The following is a 15,632-nucleotide window of genomic DNA, read 5'->3' on the forward strand; positions in this document are numbered from 1 at the left end:
GCCTTTGGCAATAGTACCAGGCTCTGCCTCTTCCACACATCTGAAAATACTCCCTCGTCCAGGCATATCTGCATAGCAGATCTGAACATACCGGGAGCCTCCAAGATTGCGACTTTGAGGGCCAGGTTTGGAACTCCGTCCGGACCTGGTGCCTTCCCCATGCTTAGGGATTTTGCAATCCCTACAAGTTCCTCATCGGTTACCTTATCCTCATCGCCAGCCCCAATCCCCGGCTGTCCTACAAAAGGAGGCCATGGGCTAGGGTTGTGGCGCGGAAAGAGCCCCTCGATGATCCCCTCCAGCATCTGTGGAGATTGCTCCGTAGGAGCAATTGCACCTCTTGTCTTCGCCATAACGATCCTGTAGGCATCACCCCACGGGTTCACGTTGGCACTCTGACAGAGTCTCTCAAAGCAGGCCTTTTTGCTTGCCCTTATCTCGGACTTCAGCGCGACTTTGGCAGCGGTGAACACCGCCCGTCGTTCTTCACGCTCCTGCTCGGTACGTGCTCGCTGCATCCGCCTCCTGGCCCGTAGGCAGGCACGGCGCAGGTTCGCAATTGCTTGAGTCCACCAGTACGTCGGTGGTCTCCCATTTCTAGGGTGGACTTTCCTAGGCATGGTCGCATCGCACGCACGCGAAAGCACCGCTACCAGTTCGTCCCCGCTTAGGCCGAGTAGGTTACGCTCACGACGGAGCGCCTCCCTAAGTACTTCGTCATTGAAGTACGATGTCTTCCACCTACGAGGGCTTGGCCGTGACCTAGCCGCTTCCTCTACGCGCTGCCTGCTGTTGTTGTAGTCGATACTGTAGCGAACCGCCAGGTGGTCGCTGTGAGTGTAGGCATTGTCTACCCTCCAGTTCGAACTACTCGTTAGGCCAGGACTACAAAAAGTAACGTCGTTAATCGACTCCGCTCCGTTTCGGCTGAAGGTACTTTTGGTACCAACATTAGCCAGATCGACATCTAGCACGGCCAGTGCCTCTAGCAGGATTTGACCTCGCTGGTTCGTGATGCGGCTTCCCCATTCCACGGCCCAGGCATTGAAGTCACCCGCTATTACTACTGGCCTTCGCCCTGTCAACACGGTCGTCATGCAGTCCAGCATCTGCGTGAACCGCTCGGTCGACCAACTCGGAGGCGCATAGCAGCTACAAAAGAGGACCCCGTTTACCTTGGCGATCACGAAGCCCTCGTAGGTAGTAGACACCAACTCCTGGACGGGGTATTTACCCGTCGTCCATATCGCCGCCATTTTTCCGGATCCATCCACGACCCAGTTGCCGTTGCCGGCGGGTACTCGGTATGGGTCCGATATGATGGCGATGTCCGTCCCCCACTCAGCAACTGCCTGGTACAGCAGTTGCTGAGCTGCGTCACAGTGGTTCAGGTTCAGCTGCGTTACCTGCACTGTGACTTTTCGTTAATGGCTCGTTTGAAGGTCGGGCACCTTGAGCCTCCCGTTGGATGATTGTTGTTCACGGACTTGCCGGAACAAATCAAGCACTTGGGAGGGTTCTTGCAGCCTAGTGCCTTATGACCTTCCTCACCACAACGCCTACACAACTTGGTCCTATCAGGGCCTTTACAGCCCCAGGACTTGTGTCCTGGTTCCCTACACCTAAAGCAGATCACCGGTTGCTCATGTATGTTCAGTGAGCATACTGACCAACCAACCTTGATCTTGCCTACCTTAGCGGACTTATTTGCGTCCGCCACAGGTAGGTGTACTAAGGCCACCTGAGTACCTGCCGGACCTTTCCGTAGCTGAACGGCAGCGGTGGGCACCTGAATCTCGCACTGTTGCCGCAGTGCTGTGACGAGCTCTTCTGCGTTGGTGATCTCGTCAAGGTTCATCACCTTCAGAGTCACTGACTGCGTCAGAGCCCTCACTTCGACACCCTCGCCAAGGACCTCTTCCGCCAAACTTTTGTAGGCGGCGCTCTTGCGCTCCTTGTCGCGCTTAAGCTCGAGAATCATTTCACCTGTACGAGTGCGTCTGACACTGCGTACGTCGGCTCCATCGGCTGCGAGCTTCGCGTCACTGCGCATCGCCTTCAGGACTTCCGAGTACTTGGACTCTTCCGTCTTGATGATGATCGCATCACCCTTTTCGCGCTTGGCACCTACCCTCCTACTTTTCTTAGGCCTGGTATCCCTGCGCTCCTGAACTTCCTGCTTCTCCTTCTTCTTCTTTCTCACTACGGTTGTCCAGGGGGCGTCCCCCCCCCTGATCCGCCCTAACCTGTGGTGATTGAGGACCTCTCAAAGGTCGCAACCCCCTGTTCCCATCACTCCGTGAGGGGCCAGCCTTTTCGGGCCCACCCTTCTCGGCTTTCCGGGACGCCTGGCTGGGGTCCGATTTTCCGGCACTTCTGCCGGTTTTCGGGGTTAATATCCGCCTGGCCTTGCGAGCGCCGCCGGGTAGCTCCTCCCCTGACGGCTGCCTCGCGCGCTTCTGCGATTGCTTGTTGTAAGCATTCGCTTCCGCACTTTTGGGGCTACCCGCGAAGACGAAGGGCTCCGTCTGGGTAGACTTCGGCACCTTCAATTTCACGGGTTCTGCCGCAGCCACAGTCGCCATGGGTTCAGCATGGTTCTGCTTGGCCGCGAACATCGACTTACGAAGTCTGAACAGGGCCTGCTTGAGGTCCTTGCTGATGTTAGACTTCGAGGACGCAAAGTCAATTATGGAGTCGAGCTGCTGTGCAGCCACTTCCATCGCAGAGAGCCCATCTCTACTTTTATTGATGGCCCTCATCAACCACGCTCCATCCATAACCTCACCCGATGCGTTAGCCGGGGATGAAATATGGTTTCCAGCACTGGCACTACGTGCACTGCTGCCTCCTCCTGCTTCCGCTCTCCTCAACGGAGACCTAGCTAACCCACTTCTTGCGAAGGGGTTCGCTTCCCTACTACTGCTACTACCTGCACTACTACTATTATTTTGATTTTGGTTTAAGTTTGTATTCATGATTGGATCCCACGAGTAGCACGGGAAAAGAGGTCCACCACGCCAGAGCCCTGCATTAACGCAGTAAGGGACAAAATACTGTGAGGGGTGCCCAGGTGCCCCACAGGCTCCGTTAACGGCCGAACATCTTTTTCACCCCTTCGACCATTCATTCCTCAGCACGGTTTTTCGCATCACACCTTGAATTGGGGTTACCCCGTTTGGTGGACTTTTACCACCGGAACAGGTCGTCCGTAGTTCTATTCTATACGCCGGAACTACACGGCTAATTGTGTTACACTTGCAGTCGTTTGTTTGTTACACTCTCTGTATTTTATATGTTTGTATATTACTAAACATGCCATCAAATTTTAGGCAAATGCAAGCGGAATGATCGTCTTTTTTCGTCTTTGATTAGAGTGAATGCATCTGTGCATTGCGATAAGTTTTCGTTTTGGAATCATTGGCTGAAATCCAATATGCTACGAGTACTTCATGCACGCGGTACGAATAACTGTCCAACATAGGAGAGGTTTAATATAGTTAACCACAAGAATATTCATCATTATTTGGAGCTTTTTTATTTGAAAAACTTCTACTTCAAGCATGTTTATAGCTTAGTCAACTTCCAGATAGCATTGAAAAAAAAATATATTAAACATTATGCCCTTGGCAAAAATGGACATTAAAGCCCTGGCCGTTCATAAGTGGATAGCGATAAAAACACCGACCCGAACTTGACTGATCGCAAGAATAGCCTATACTCAATTACCCTGTTTTTTTATTGAAACTTTCGTAAAATAATCAAACAAACAAACAGCTCTGTTTCGTTCCAAGAAATGACATAGGCCTAGGCGATATATGGTATTAAAACTGAAAAATAACAAGCAAAACATATAACAATAAATATTTTGAACAAAATTTCTGAAAATTTTGTCTGTTTGTCAAAAGTAGTAGGCTCCGGAAATTTGACATCTTTAGCAATTATTTTCAGGATAAAATAACGATGAACATTTCAGAAGAAATCATATAGGAACCCATATATCGAATCGAACGATATGGTTTGACATAATGAATCTGGCGCTTAAGGCATTTTTGCGAATAGAAAATATATAATCAATGTATATAACAAATATTTAAGTAAATTTAACCACCAGTAAACCGCAAAGATGTTAATTATTATCATGAACTTTAGTTTTCATTATAAAACTGCTATAGTAATTTTGAAACTATTTATAAACTTAGCATACTTCCAGATCGCTTAGAAAAAATATATCGAATATCATATCCTAGAAAATAATAGACAATAATGCTCTGACTTTTCGTAAGTGGATGGCGACGAAAACACCTGCCCGAAATTGCCCGATCGCAAGAATGGCCTATTCGCAATATCTTTGTTTTTGGGAAATATTCTTAAAAAAAGCAAACAAAATTTTATTTTTATCATCAAATTTGTACCATACCTGCTTTATTCCAATAAATGTCATAGTCATAGGCGATATATGGCATTTTATGTGGAAAAATACAAGCAAAACTCAAATATTACGGTTTTTAGCACCATTTTCTCAAAAATTGTCAATATTTTAAAAATAGTAGGCCTTGGAAATTTGACGTCTTCAGCAATAATTTTCAGCATAAAACTATGAACAACTTTGCCGAAGAAACCATACACCTAAAATGCCATTTGACCGAAATGGCATATGAGCCATTTATGCGAATAATACAAAAATATATGACTTTAACTCAAAACATCGGTCTCATCGAAAGGACCATTTCCGCTGAAGACACCAAACGTCTATCTCTTGATTCCGAAGAATTACAGGTTGTTTCCGCGTTTTTTCGATTCTGCCCCAGTGTGAGACGGGGAACGATTTTTACGAGATCCAATCAATTTGTTTGCTTCGCGGATAATATTGATATTGTCGAACGAACGTTTGAAAAGGTGGCAGACCAGTACACCCGCCTGAATCGCGAGGCAGCAAAGGTTGGACTGGTGGTGAATGCGGCCAAGACAAAGTACATGTTAGCTGGTGGGGCCGAGCGCAATAGGGCTCGCCTAGGAAGCAGTGTTACGATAGACGGGGATACGTTCGAGGTGGTTAACGAGTTCGTCTACCTTGGACCTTTGCTGACGGCTGGCAATAACGTTAGCCGTGAAATACGGAGGCCCATCATCAGTGGAAGTCGGGCCTACTATGGCCACCACAAGAAGTTGCGGTCAAAAAAGATTCACACCCGCACCAAATGTATCATGTACAAAACGCTCATAAGGCCGGTAGTCCTCTACGGGCATGAAATGTGGACGATGCTCGAGGAGGACTTGCAAGCACTTGGAGTCTTCGAACGTCGGGTGCTTAGGACGATCTTTGGCGGTGTGCAGAAAACGGTGTGTGGCGCCGAAGGATGAACCACGAGCTCGCCCAGTACGGCAAACCCAGTATCTAGAAGGTGTCCAAAGCTAGAAGGATACGATGGGCTGGGCATTTTGCAAGAATGCCGGACAGCAACCCTGCAAAAATGGTGTACGCGTCGGATCCGGTTGGTATAAGAAGGCGTAGAGCGCAGCGAGCTAGGTGGGCGGATCAAGTGCGTATCGATTTGGTGAGCGTGGGGCAGAACCGAGGATGGAGAAATGCGGCCACGAACCGAGTATTGTGGCGTGAAATTGTTGATTCAGTGGTATCTGTGTAGATGTTAACTAAATAAATGTTGTGATTTTAAATAACCGCTTCAAATAATTCAGGATCACCCTATTCCAATGTAATAGATTGTATTGAATTGTGAAGTCAGTATGCGTAGTGTGGTGTAAAACTTCTAACCGGCAATGTTGATTTCGCAACGTTGTATTTTGTAAAAACAAGCAACTGCTGAACTGCTATGTTTTAATTCGCCGGTATAAACATCCGCTGCGAAATTAAAACATACGCAAGCATTTTCTTAATCAGGTCACCCAAGTGGTTGACCACCCGTGTGTTGCATTCTCTATGGGTCTCGATGGAAACGAACTCAACAATAAAATCATTCGATAACCAAAAGTCTTGGAGTGCGCTTCAATCAATGAAGAAGTCCTTGCAGTCACAAAACAAGTTTATTACAGTAGGAACTTGTGCGAGATCGCATTGAATTAAATAAAGATGATCGAATTATAGAATACGGTTTTCGCGTGTCATAGTCCGAAGATTTCTTAAGTATCAAGACATATTTGTCGTATCAACCCGGAATTCCCACAAATTTGGGAGCTCGTCCGGGAATTCCAGGCTCCGGATGCTGGAACGACTGACAAGTGCCGCGCAGTGATATGAACGTGAACAACCAGTGGTGGTCGGAAAAACCACAGGACAGTTACTATGATGCTTTGTGTAGTATGTTGGAAAATCATCTGGCGTTTATTACTACACAAACGTCGATATTAGTGCAAAAAGCTTATGCTATGAGGCAAGAACTCTACGATTTACAAATGAAGACAGCATCATTAGGCTCAATTATCGATAGTAGATGCAGCATTCCCAAAGTAAACGATAAAAAAATGTGTAAACAATAACCCTGTAGCCAACACAAACGTAAACAATAGTGATCCAATATCGATAACCTTTGGTTGCATGGAAGCGGATGATCTCAGCAAAGCAAAATCGTTTGTAGAGGAAAAGATTGTTGAAACTAGACATAAAATGAAACTGAATCGTCAACCGTGGAGCAACAGCGCAAACGAAGAGAATAAACATCATAAGCGCAGGATTCCTTTGGTTCGACTGAAGAAATACGTACGAAATCAGCGTTGGAGAAAAGGGTTTTTTCCATATCAGCAATGCAAGAAAATGTTCAATTTGTATGGAATCCCTAATTTTTGGTCCTTCAAACGTTATCAGAGCCAGAATATGAAGCATGAGCTGAACGATTTTACGAATGGAACAATCGAGGATGAATATGAAAAGGAGCTTGGAACAAAACGTGTGCCACCCGGGTCGGTTGGTGGTCAGGACGGCCTAATGTTGTGATTTGAAATAACCGCTTCAAATATTTCAGGATCACCCTATTCCAATGTAACAGATTGTATTGAATTGTGAAGTCAGTATGCGTAGGAGCTTGTGCGAGATCGCAATAAATTAAATAAAGATGATCGAATTATAGAATACGATTTTCGCGTGTCATAGTCCGAAGATTTCTTAAGTATCAAGACTTATTGGTCGTATCAACCCGGAATTCCCACATAAATGAATGAATGTCTACAGACAAACAGGCCTAACACTTAGAACAAATTTCTTTAAAATCCATCGCCCAGTTTACACCATCATCATCTGGTGAGCATGTTGCCCAAATTACTGTTTTGTGCAACAAGAGCTGCAGATGACGGTAGTGTGAAACGCAAACACGAATAAAAATGTTGCGTGTGCCTATACTTGTGGGATTTGAAGCATATCAAGTTTAAAAGGATCGTTGTATAAATGGTCGACGGAAATTTCGTCAGTGTTACGTTTTTTTGCCTGTGTTTAAATGTTATAATAAAATGTTTTACTAGAATATCTACATCCATAGGCATTTCCTCCATTTCTTCAGCATGATGAAATGTATGTGTTTTCTTTAATTCATTGGCGTCATCAAATTAAAGCAATTCCTTTTGACCGACCAATCATCACAGTTGCTCACAGCGCAGCGAAAACACCACAATCGTAGGAACCGTTTTTTACGCCAAACATCGCGCAGACATTTATGCGCACAAGTTTTTTTCTCAGTACAACGGGTTGAACTTTTTTTGCGTTCTTAATGATCGGTCGTTGAGAGAATTTTATGAAATTTCGTGAATTATAGAGGTTTTATGGCGTGTGATTAGAATGAAATACTTCAGTGAAAGAGTACGAAGTAGACCTGTGCGCCGCCGCGCCACGCCGCCGCTGCCGATTCATTTTACGTCTCGCCGACGCCGATTGACGTATCGGCGGCGCGCCATACGCCGGTCAGCGTCACGCCGCCAAATTTGTATTTTCACGCCGAATAATATTTTGGCTCGAAAAATTCAATAGTATTTGAAAAATGGCCCAGGAAAAATTAAGGCTTTACTTTAGGATTTTTTACAGGATATCGTACATATAATGCGTCAAGGGATTTCTTCAAGAAGGAATTATAATACGGATAGCATCGAGAATCAGAAATTATTCAAATAATCCCTCAATATATATGAATTTGTTCAGAATTGTTTACAGGATTTTTTTGTACAGATTGTTTTTCCAAATATAAAGTTTAAGTAATTGTCCATAACTTTCTGTATAAGTTTCACTAGGAATTCCTCCAAGAACATCTCCAAGAAACTTATTTCATGAAATTATTTTATTGATTCTTCCAGTGACTTCTTCATAAATTGCTTCAAAAATATGTCTTACAGGTTCTATCAGGAATTCGTAGATTTAGAAGGATTCTACCGTTCTATTCTTCGAAGAACTCATCGTAGGATTGCTTCATATATTTCTGGAATACTTGAATTTTTTATTCGGATCTTCATCAAGGATTATTTTTTATATATTTTCATGAATGCTTTTAAAATCGTTCCAAAAAATATTCATGGAATTTGTTCATGCATTTCACAGAAAATATCTAAGAATACTTCCAAAAACCTTCCAAAACTTTGTTTAGATGTATCTTTATAAATTTCTGCACGCCATTAACCAAAAATGCATGCATTTAACTCCTAGGTATTTCTGAAGATTGCTCCATACGTGCCTCCAGTGATACATCTAGAAATCAGTAAAAGGAATACTCAAAGGATCTCTTCAGTGATTCTGCCAAAAGTTTTCCATTACTATTTTTTCTCAAGAAATTCTTCCAAGTATGACTTGAATAAAGGATCATTTAATTTCTTCAAAGAATTTTTGTGGAAAAAAGGCACTTCTTGGAATCTTCAGAATTGAACAAATTCAGAAAGAAAGTTTTCTTGATTGAATTTTTACAAGGATTCTAACAAATAATTCTTTAGCGATTTCTACAGATCAAATGTTCAAGCATTCGTTAATAGATATCTCCTCGAATTATATCTATAATTCCTTCCTCACCATTAGAGTGTCCATCCCGGGACAAAAAATCCCAGGATTTGAGAAATTTCAGGATTTCCCGTTTCCCGGGATATAAATCATGTCATCCCGAGAATCCCGGGTTTCCCGAGATGAGTGTAAAATTTTACGAAAACCATCAAATTTTACTGCAAAACAATGATTTTTTTCTCTTGCTCAAACTTTATTCGATAAAACAGAAAAACATCATGAAAAAAAGAAAATAAGTGGAAAATATAAAAAGTAATTTAGCCTTTTCACATGTGTGAATATATTTGTATTGGTCTAGTTGCAAAACTCTATTAGTGCGTTTTTTACAACATGAGCAGTTTTCATAAGGTTAGACTGAGAAAGTAATAAGAAAATAAGCCTGAATTCCTAATCTTCTATCTATATGAATAAAAACTAAGTGGTGTTTGTATGTCACGAAATGGCTTGAGAACTGGCCAACCGATTTACGTGATTCCTCCGCAGTTGCGTTTCTCAAGGGTTGTGACGTGAATGTGTGGAATAATAATTGCGAAAAACTCACCGGAAAAGTTGGACAAACGAGAACATAAATTTGACATTTTGTGTAGGGATTGACCATTGCCTACTCTAAAGCCTACTTAGCAGTACGAACTATGCCGGGACAACTAGTTGTCAATAAATTATGATTTAAATGTTTGTCATACTTTCATTTATAATAGAGAGTTTGTAAACTTCCTCAACATACCCGTTATTAGTTGAGATAAAACTTTTGTTAAGTTACTTCATTAGAATAAGTTCGTAGTAATTGATTTTTATTTCAACTATTTATCTTGAAAAATACGAAGGTTATTTTTCAAGTAAATACAATTTATAATTGAACTTAATTATAAAAATCATTTTAAAGTTGAAATTTCAACGAAAATACAAGTTTCATTGAAAATCCCGGGATTCCGGGATTTCCCAGGATATTTTTGTCCCGAATCCCGGGACAAGCGAAATGGCCGGGAAATGGATTCTTTCAAAAAACTAACCGAATGTATTAAGAATATTACTATGTTACTACCTTAAGAACTGTATTTAAGATTCCTGCAGAAATTACTTCAATGATCTGTTCAACCTACCAAATGCGTGAGAAAATATCGTTTGTGGGCACCTGCATGATTCGCTTTGGATTTTGAGGGGTTTTTCTCGCACAAGTTAACTTAATGTAATAATATGCACTTCAATGCAACGCTTAAACGAAATGTGTACATAGAAGGTTTGAAAATACCCCTTGCTAAAGTAAGTCAAAAGTGACAAGATCCTGTAAAATTGCTCAAAGATGAACATTGAACCTCTTAAATTACTAGGGGGAGATCCCCAGTACCGGACAGCACCCAATATCGGACACCGTCGAAAATTTGAGAAATCCTGGTCCAATCAAGATGGTGTTTTAGAAGATAAAGAAGCTATTATGTCTAGAGCGGAATGGTTGCGAACAACACGTGAAATATGTTATTTTTCATCATATATGAAACCACTTGCACACTAAGTAAAACTCAAATAAATCAAATTACTCTTCTGACTGTTTCAAATTTTTTGAATTTGCAGTAGAACACTAACCCTAGAGTAAAAACGTTCAATGATGTACAAATTTACAGCAAGGTATTTCCAGATCGTTTCCGGTATTGGTGCCGCCTTTTAATATTGGTCAATTTGGTACTAAAATACATCATCAAAATGCAATGTCAAAATTCATATTTACATTTTCAAATTTATTTCTGAACGCTACAGAAACGATAATATTTATCATAAATAGGCAACAAGGCCGCATAAAATAAATAGTTTTAGAATTAACGTAATCTGGGCTAACATTGATCAGTTTTTGGACGTTTCTTGAAAAAATCATTTGAAAATGAAAATGTCGCATGTTTTATATTTTTAAAACCAGTACTGGTTTGCATCGCTCGTGACTACATACTGCATTTTGTTTTCTGCCAAAGATTCTTTCTGAATTTTTTTGATAGATAAATACCAGCGTCACTTCAGGAATTCCTCACTGAATTCCCCTATGCGTTTTTCGAAGGATATTTCATCACATTTCTTTAATTTCTCAGGAATTTCTTCAGGGATTCCTTAGATGACTTCTGCACAAGTTCTTTCTTGGAAGTCTTTGGGTACTTTCTCCATATATAAGGTCTTGAGTTTTTCGGGTTTTCTTGAATTAATTCGGGGATTCTTCTTCTTGGCATTAACGTCCCCACTGCACTATGGTCCAGGAATCAGTTTTACGCGGAAAGATGCATTCTGAGCTTTAGAATGAAACATTAGACAAAAATGGTCTTCTACAAAGTTGTTTGTATTAGTTGAGCCCTTTGTTTGGTGTTATTGAAAATTAGGGTGGACCACATTTTCATAGAAATTGTGTAACTAACATTTTTATTTGTAGAAATTATATTATACATGCTTCAGCAAAGTTATAGACCATTCAATTTCAAGCAACTTTGCCAAAAAAAGTTTTTTCGTATCTCTTAAATTGACCGATTTAGAGCTTTTTTCCTACGGTGACATAGGGTGGTCCGAACAAAACTGGTTTTCTGGCTCTAGAGTTTTCAATTCAAGTTTCTCATCAAAGTAGTCTATGAAACACTTTTAGAGCTCTAAAAAATGCGTAATTTGGTGAGCGAAGAAACTCGCTATCTCCTTCCGTTTGGGAGTTATTGTTGTTTTTCTCTCAAAAACATGCCTACTTTAATTGTGAATTTCTCTGATTGGGGCAAACATAAAAAATATCTTTTGACGGCATTCAAAAGACAAAATAAAATTGTATATTATATCAAAAAATTACAGATGTGTTATTTTTGTAACTCTAATAAAACGTCTTGAAAGTCAAACATTTTTTATCACAAAAACTTTAATAACTTTTGAACTAAAATAGATATTATCAATCTTTTTGCATGAAAATTTGCGGTTTGTTAAGTTCTAAAAGTCGTTCATAGACGACTTTGACGAGAAAATAATATTAAAAAAACTAGAGTTAAAAAACTTATTTTTGTTGGACCACCCTGCGATGATTAGGAAAAAATGCTCTAGATTGGTCAAATTTTGAGCTACAGAAAAACTTTTTTTGGCAAAGTTGATCAACATTGCAAGTTCTACCGCTTTGCCTAAGAGCATATACCAGTATTTTTGCAAATAAAAAAGTTGATTATATGATATGTGTGATATTGTGGACCACCCTAGTTTCAAATGACACAGTATGGAAGCTTACATTTTTAGAAACAATTTTGTACAAGATCATTTTTGTTTAAAATTTCATTTTCATGCTCAAAATGTAAAATAATAAAGAAATACATACCATGAAAATCTTCAAAATAGTTTTAAAGCCCTTTCTTTCTTTTTTCAGATTTCTCGTCAAAGCGGTCTATGAACGACTTTTAGAACTTAACAAACCGCAAATTTTCATGCAAAAAGATTGATGATATCTATTTTAGTTCAAAAGTTATTAAAGTTTTTCTGCTTAAAAACCTTTGTTTTTAAAGGCATTTTATTAGAGTTACAAAAATAACACATCTGTAATTTTTTGATATAATATACAATTTTATTTTGTCTTTCGAATGCCGTCAAAAGATATTTTTTATGTTTGCCCCAATCAGAGATATTCACAATCAAAGTAGGCATGTTTTTGAGAGAAAAACAACAACAACTCCTAAACGAAAGGAGATAGCGAGTTTCTTCCCTCACCAAATTACGCATTTTTCAAAGCTCTAAAAGTGTTTCATAGACTACTTTGATGAGAAATTTGAATTGAAAACTCTAGAGCCAGAAAACCAGTTTTGTTCGGACCACCCTATGTCACCGTAGGAAAAAAGCTCTAAATCGGTCAATTTAAGAGATACGAAAAAACTTTTTTTGGCAAAGTTGCTTGAAATTGAATGGTCTATAACTTTGCTGAAGCATGTATAATATAATTTCTACAAATAAAAATGTTAGTTACACAATTTCTATGAAAATGTGGTCCACCCTAATTTTCAATAACACCAAACAAAGGGCTCAACTAATACAAACAACTTTGTAGAAGACCATTTTTGTCTAATGTTTCATTCTAAAGCTCAAAATGCATCTTTCCGCATAAAACTGATTCCTGGACCACTGTGCACTGGGACAGAGCAGGCTACTCAGTTTAGTGCTCTTATGAGCACTTCCACAGTTATTAACTGAAAGCTTTCTTTGCCTTATTCGCCATTTTCGCATTCGTATATCGTATGGCAGGTACGATGATACACTATGCCCAGGGAAGTCAAGGAAATTTCCATTACGAAAAGATCCTGGACCGACCGGGAATCGAACCCAAACACCTTCAGCATGACTTTGCTTTGTAGCCGCGGACTCTAACCACTCGGCTAAGGGATACCATGTGGATTTTGTTTTTAAACATTCGTTTTCTTGTACCATTAGGGATTCCTAAAAAAATCAAATTGCCAACCACCCAATCCCTATGGAACCTCTCTAGTAAATAATTCATGGGTTCCTTAGAAGATTCCTCCTCATATTCCAGCAATAATTTCTCCAGGTTCTTCCATGTATCGTTTCAGAAAATATTTCTAGACTTTATCTGAGTTTTTCTCCTAAGATTCATGCTAGAGTTTCCCAAACTAATATTCCTTCTCCGACAGATAATCGCCCAGACTTATCTTCAGGCGTCCTCCCAGAATTAAAAAAAAATGGCAGGAATTTTATCAACAACTTCTCCGAGTATTCTTTCAGGAATGGTTTAGAGATTATCATAGGAAATCCATATGAATTTTATCAGAGATTGTTACAGATAAACAAATGTAGGGCAACAATTATAATTACTGTATTATTTGAAGAACACTCGTCGTACAGTTATAAATAGCCCACAAATATGGATCAATGTTTGATGAAATGCATAAATATTCATCATTTATTTTGAGGACTGGGCAAGATACATAAATGGACCGATGAACGAGTTTACTAATTTGACGTTTGGGCGGTGCCGAATTCACTAGTTTCCATGGTGACATAAATAACACGGCACCGGTAACACGTCAAATAGTGAACCCTTGCATAGGTCCATACTTACTCATTTATTTTTGTCTTAAATAACGTTAAAAAACATTGTTGTTGTTTGACCCATATGAAAATTGTTTTGTTCAATTTTCCCCACGCCGATGTACGCCGCCGAAAATGGTCAACGGCGTGACGCCGATGACGCCGCCGCCGCCGGTGCAAAAATGCCCTGACGCCGCCGCCGATCAAAAATATTTCGGCGCACAGGTCTAGACGAAGGTTTTTCGTAGTGTCAATAAGTGCCCGAGAAATAAGTCACACAGGGGGAGGGAAGAAATGCAAATCGTAATGTACGCCACATTACGATTTGCATACTCGTCCAGTCAGTCGATCGCTAATCAGATTTCACTCGGTATGTTTTCGTGCTTGCGATTTTGGTGGATTGATTGCACAATAGTTTAACTGAAGCAAGCAAGCAAGCACTACGGGACAGTTTCTTTTTAAACGAATATTCTGAACAATCGTAGTAACGGAATCACCAATCTTGACAAATGCCGATGCAGTAGGGCGGACGGAACACCATCTGATTTCAATTGTATTACGCGCAAATCCCAAAATTTTATTCCCACTTTTTTGTTTCCGCGCCAACATTCGACGCCAGAGACTCAGCGACAAGGAAAAATGACGGCAGTCTCTGAGGTGGTTGGCATTCCTGATATTTGCATGCTTGACATTTATCATTGATCGGTTTTGTGCAGAGGACTGACACGGCTGTCATCCTGCATACATTTCGGCTCTTCCTCACATCGTTTTTGGTACTTCGTGTTTTGGTACTCACTTTCTGGTCGGTTTACCCTAACTTTCTCCTGATTTTCGAGTATATGGCTCATGTGCTGCTAGTGCTAGTTTCTGGCAATTAAATATATTACGTTGAACCGTCGTTTTGATTACGCTTTTTCTCTTTTCGACATTTTGTTTAATGTCTTAAGCATCAATGAGGTATCATTGATGTCTCTTATCAAAAAATCCAAAAAATCATATGTTCTGTCAGTCCCTAAAGAATCAAAACAAAGACACTGGATGCCATGTTGAATCAATGTTGGGTAGCTAATTATTGGCTCATTTCATCCCCTTGGTTTTGTGAGTGTATTATTTTCATAAAAGTACACCTTTTTGTGACGATTGTTATTTCTGACAGATTCCCTGTAGTGTTAGTGAGAAAAGTGATCAAAAGCTGCATCGGGTTAGCAGTTGTTGGATAGAAACGTCACTACATCCAGCGCCACGACGAAAATGTAAGAAATGTAAGAAGCACTACCTAATGTTTGTTTAAGTATGAGGACGTTGTTCGCCGTTAGGAAAATTTTGTCATCCGAATAAGTTCTTTGCGTTGAATATGCCAGCAAACTTGATCGAGAACAAGCGACAGATCACTTGAGTAATGCATTCAAATTCGTCATTTAGCATAATAAAAGAAGAAATGCTGGTCATTTAGAGTTCATACCAACGGTGATGGAATCGAAGTGGTTCGTTTACTTCGGCTCACTGTTGCTCGCCGACAATGATACCAGCATAGAAATCCAGAGAATCTACGCTGGTTACACCGGTACTCCTTCATGGGACGAAACGTGGAACTTGCGTATACAGGATCAACGGT

Source organism: Aedes aegypti, chromosome 2, assembly GCF_002204515.2.
Source record: "Aedes aegypti strain LVP_AGWG chromosome 2, AaegL5.0 Primary Assembly, whole genome shotgun sequence".
Classification (NCBI taxonomy): Eukaryota; Metazoa; Arthropoda; class Insecta; order Diptera; family Culicidae; genus Aedes; species Aedes aegypti.